Source organism: Cheilinus undulatus, linkage group 5, assembly GCF_018320785.1.
Source record: "Cheilinus undulatus linkage group 5, ASM1832078v1, whole genome shotgun sequence".
Lineage (NCBI taxonomy): Eukaryota > Metazoa > Chordata > Actinopteri > Labriformes > Labridae > Cheilinus > Cheilinus undulatus.
The window spans coordinates 29,671,527-29,677,552 of NC_054869.1; positions in this window are offsets into that span (position 1 = coordinate 29,671,527).

Consider the following 6,026-nt stretch of genomic DNA (forward strand, 5'->3'; position numbering starts at 1 on the left):
GACAGTGTAAACATTCAGTAAATTAGAGGAAACGTCTCCTTTGATGAGAAATGTTTTACTGGAAAGCTATGACTCTTCTCTGTTTTGACAGTTTCTGCCATATGTTTAACCTGCAGCTGAACTGTATAACAAGCTCAGGCAGGTTTTTATGAAGTACAGGAGCTCATAGGCTTCTGTTATTCATCTCAAACTGTGACGGACACAAATCCACAAATCCTCACTGGCATTAAATGTGAACAAAACAACAGCCTTGGTCTTATTTTTCTAACTGCAGCCTCAGGGAAGTTACCCTCTCCTGGTATGAACTCTTTAGAGAAGTTATCACAATACTGGCCTTGAGATGGCTTTAAAGGGTCTGCAGACGTCATGCACGCATGTTTTTATCCCATCGTACAGCAAGGTTGTAGGTCATTAACGTTTATGAGATTATATTCCTAAATCAAATTTATTTAAATAAAACAAAGTATAGTTAAATAAAACACATAACACATGCTAGATCTACAGCTCTGTTACATCTAACAGCATCTGATTATAAATTGTTCCCTGCTAGAAGTACTTAAATGCTTCTTAAAAGTTCAGCGAGGCCTGTAGTGGAGGCCTCAGCTATCACAGCGAGCGCTTTGAGATGCTCCAGTTGACTGAGAATCCTCCATTCACATCTTCATTAAGACTGAGCTCTAACAGCTTTACAACTGTAAGACCACCTGCAGACAGCAAACAATGGACACCCCCTCCCACGATGCACTAAAAAAAGAAAATAGGTCTAACTGCCTTCTGCTTTTGTCCTATTTGCCACCAGTGTGAAGGATGGAGGGGGCTTTGTGTGAAAAGCAGGCTGTGACATGTCATGCTCAATCCCCAGAGAGTGGCATGTCAGACAGTGTTTTTACATGTTGGTGAAGATTAAAGATGTAATCTTTACAGTGTGGTAAAAACACTCAGTATTATTAAGAGGTTGATAAAGACATTCATTCAAAGAGTTGAATTTGGAGCTGCAGCCAGTAGTAGTTAGCTTTGCCCATAGACTAGAATACTGACTGTATGAAGATAGAACAAGCATCTCCACCTTTTCCTGCTGTACAAAAGTGATGCTAAGGAACTCCTGCTAAGGATGCTTAAATTATGCAGATGATGTTGGGGTCATTTGGTAGCACTGCAGTATTGCACCCCCTCCCCCTAACCATTACACTTATAGATAAAATAATTGGTCCAGGGTGCAGATGGCCTAGCGGATGGGTTATGCCCATGTGTGGATGCGGTCTTTGTCCAGATTTTGAGTCAACCCTGTGGCTCCTTAACCTTGCAAAGCAGATGGATACGCCTGTTTCCATGTTTCTCACTGGCGAATCCATCTTGCAAAGCTCCTGTGTGAACCATGTGGGCCCAATTAGAAAGTGACCGGAACAATCAGCACCGAGGGTCAGTACTTTCGGGCGCTGCGGCGTCGCGACGTATGCAGGCAGCAAGAAGAGATTAGCGTGGATGCTGCTAGAGCTCCATTTTTTTCAGAACATGATGACATTTCTGTGTCAAAAAAAGAACAAAGAACAGCACTGAGTCATTTTCTTTTCAGAAACAACAAAAGTCGTGTACTCACATGTCCACAGTCGTCATGGTTCGCGTTATGCAGTTTTCTATGGAGTTTACTCCTTGGTAGGGACGCACCTCGTTAGGGGCTACATCACGTTTTGTTGCTCTGATTGGCCTGAAAAGATGTGACAGACAGAACGTTCATCCAATCACCCTCAAAGGGTGATTTTTTTCAAAGACTCTGCCCTTTCCCAAATGCTGTCTGTGGAAGGTTTTCCAAATGGATGTGTGAAACAAATCCATCTGGCATGTCAGGTTAGTGGCTCCTTTCACCCAGGAGTTATTCTCCACTCTCTCTGACTCACTCCACCGTCCTACTCCAAAGACCTCAACGGTGCCTGTACACTTTTCAACAGCTCTGATTCTAGAAGTAAACTCCCCATCCAAATCCTCCGTCGACAAAATCCTATTATATCAACATTTTTAATCCGGGAACCAAGCAAACCAGCTACCTGAATACTCATCACTATAAACATTTGGTTCTGCACAAAAATGTTATTTGGAAACAGAGAAAAGGGCAAAGCTACAACACTGTGTACATACACATATCCCACAATCCATTGCATTTTCTTTTATTTGTTAATAATAGTTTTTCAAACTTTCAAACCACAGATTTAACCTGCATTTATCTTTATTGTAGTGTTTACATTATAAATGATAATGTTGATATCATAGTTTGTGTATAAATTGCTCCATACTACAGCAGCATGTGTTGACACCTTCAAAAGCCAATGTGACACTCTAAGATGGTGGCCTCCAAAACAGTTAATTCTTAAAACAGAATGAACATTTGCAGAGTTTGAAGAAAGCATTTTTTGTTCACAAGAATGGCTGGGTGGACCCACTGTATATAGCCTACCTACATATACCCCACCCCAAAAAAACAGCTTACCTTGTCTATCGCTGGCAGGGATACATAACATTTGGATTGTCACATTTGAAGGTAAGACAAGTTATGAGCCAGTGGTTTTGGTAATATTGGATGTCTTCCTAAGATTACTTTGGACTGAAATATGACTGTAAGATTTCCCTCCATATTTGTATTGGCTGTATTTTCATTTGGTTATCACCTTAGTGGTAAAATTATCATTCTGCTACCGTTTATGTGAATGACTTTAATCTGGAACACCGCATAATGTTATAACTTTCAGGCAATAATTGAATTGATTTGAATCTAATTTTAAAGTTTAATTGTAATTTTTTTTTAACAAGGTGGATTTCTGTTGCCCTGTGTGGGATTTGTGAATCTACATCAATGCATCAGATAAAATCATCTCATGTTTGTAGTGCTGCTGTCCTCTGAAAGCCTCTTACCACTGAGAAATCAACTGTACGTGAAGCAAATAATTATATCAAGCTGAGTCACTCACTGACGAAACAAAAGTCGCCGACACTATAAACTGATCAAGCAAACCTTGACTGATAAATGACTGAGTTTTAGTTGGTATTCAATGTCAATGACCTGCATAGAGACATTTATATTGATATGTAAAGGTCTTAAAAACATTTAATATCTAAATAAAGCAACCAAATGCAATAACTGGATCAACAATCTAATGCTATTATTTTGTCCTAAAATCTACAATTTTAAAACATAATTTTAAAAGTAAATGGATACATTTTTTAAACATTAATGTGGTCAACAGGTACGCTTTGTTGTAAACAATGCCGCCATCTACTGGTGAAATAATGTAACAGAATACAAAGCATTTTACTTATACTGTACTTGTGGAGTTCGTCATAATAGCTTATGTGCTGTCATAATTAGTTATTTTTCATCATTCACAGCAGGCCAGCATTTTTGCATTTTTATTCTAGATTTTATAGGGAGCCAATACAGAGAAGCTAAGATAGAAGTAATAGCTCTTTTCCTGGTTCTGGTCAGTAGACGTGCTGCAGCATTTTAAACCAGCTGAGGGGTCTTGAGTGACTTACTAGGACAGCCTGATAGGAGGGAATTACAGTAGTCTAACCTTGAGGTAACAAAACCATGGACAATTTTTTCAGGACCACTTTGAGGCAAGATGTGTCTGATTTTAGTGATGATGTGAAGGTGGAAGAAGGCTGTCTTTGAAACGTCCTTTAGGTTGGCTTTAAAGGACACATCCTTGATTTCTCACAGCTGAGCTGGATGTCAGGCTAATGCCATTTAAGGCAGTTATATTCTTGTTTGGGCCCAAGAACAATACCCTCAGTCTTATCTGAGTTAAGAAGCAGGACATTTCTCCTTATTCAGGTCTTAATGACTTTAAGGCATGCTTCTAGCTGTTCCAGCAGATGGATCACCCTCATGACTTCAACTTGTGTGCCTTTCACACAGGTGTTTGATTGTCTGTTTGTCAATTAGTCTCCATGTTTCTACTCTTCTGTGCTGGTCTGCCATCAAATCCTCTCCAACTTTGTGGCCTCAGTACGTGGATTTTCAAGGACTTTTTGTATTTTGTTTAAATCTGTTTTCACTGGTTCTGTTGGTGTCCTTTATTTTTGTTCAAATATCCTGATCTGGGACACTCATGTGATCTATCTATCTATCTATCTATCTATCTATCTATCTATCTATCTATCTATCTATCTATCTATCTATCTATCTATCCACACAAAAATGAATACAACTTTGATTGTCATTTGTATTTACAGTGTACAATAACACCACGCTAAAAAGACAAACAATAAAATTTACATTAAGGATGCAGTGAAAATATTTTATACATGAGATTTCTCCTTGCCACTTTTGGTTAAAATGAACAGGAACAATTATGAATGTGGGAATTGAATTCAACCGTGGAAAATTAGAAGATTTAACAAGAAACATCCACCATGGTGTCTCAGTCTTGAAGGAACAGTTCAACATTAAAGATTAGCGTCTTCAAAGCAATATTCTGGAGGTAGACATGCATCCTATGAATATTAGCCTGAGTTCCTCTTGATGGACAAGGTCAGAGTCCCTCCTGAGACAAGTAGGGACCACAGTACATCATTGGCAATTCATACAAAACATTATCAGTGCATTAACTTAAATTAACTTCATTTCTAGAAGTTAGAACGCTTCTAATGCTAAGGCACAAGCAACTTTAAGTTGCAGATACTTTGTGCAACTGATGCAGAGCTGCACGTTTATTTACTGTTTCTGTGTACATGACTTCTATGGAGCCTTTAAAAGGAGCATAGTTCTTCACACATTACATGTGGAAAAAGGGCTACTTCAAGTAAGTACGGTTAGACAGAGGAAGCTCTGAATTACAAAAGAGCTTTAAATACACAGAAGCTAGCTTATTGTTTATTATCATAATGGTAATTATATAGTATGTATAAGAATGTATTAGTATGAAAATAATAATATATTTTTGGGGGGCTTTCTGCCTTTATCAGATAGGATAGCTGAAGAGAGACAGGAAATGGTGGGAGAGAGAGTGGGGGAAGACATGGACTAAACAGCACCAGGATCAGGATTTGAACCTGCAGCCAGTGTGTTGTACTGTAGTCTGTGTATTTGTATATATATTTGGTACCCTGTGCACCTACAACTATCAGTATGTCAGTATGTAATATGTAACTGAATGGTCTTTAGTGCCCCCTGCTGGTGATTCTCACATAAGCCTGAAAGTACAGACTGGCTCATGAGTGAACCAGTGACGATAGTCATTTCATGAGTCAAGAAGTTTGACATAAAATTTTGAAATAAAACTAAAAAAATGTGTTTAGTTCATTAACTTTTTATGGAACGTTAATCTCCATCTTTTCCAATCCTTTAATTTTTTATGTAAAACATCCAAACATCTTCTGATGTGGTTCTGATTTCTGAGTATTTCCTCTTCTAAATTTCATTTGGAGGTTTTAGCATTTTTGAAGTTTTGTGGACAAAAGTATAAATACTATGAACCAAGAAAATAATTCTATATAGCAACCATATGTGTGTTAGAGATCTACTGATAGTTTTGAGATGCTAATCTCGGTGAGGAGGATGGATAGTTAACAGACTGGATGTATTGTTTATGATAATACATGCAGTCAGGGGGCATTATGACTGTTTTTTACACAGGTAAAAACTTTTTCTGTTGTTAAAAATAAGGATACATTTAGTATATAGCTGTATTAAATGAATAATAAATAATAGTAAATGTGATTACAGTGTCTTACAGTTTTATCCTAATACTGATGCAGCACAAATGTTATTTCCTTTCCTTGTTCCTTCACCATATCCATTATAAAGCATTATACCTGAACTTTATGTGACGTGAACATTTGCTGTCCAATACCTTGAACTTTAACCTCACTCTAATCCCCTGTGATCCACGCGGCTGTAGCTCAGCAGCATCCTACGTCTTTATGTGCGTCATTAAAGCAGCTTGTGTTGGCTGCATCTCCCTGGCCTCTCCTTCGCTGCCTGTGTGAGGAGAGTCTGAGCCCAGGTTTCTCTCTTGGTTTCAGTCACTTTC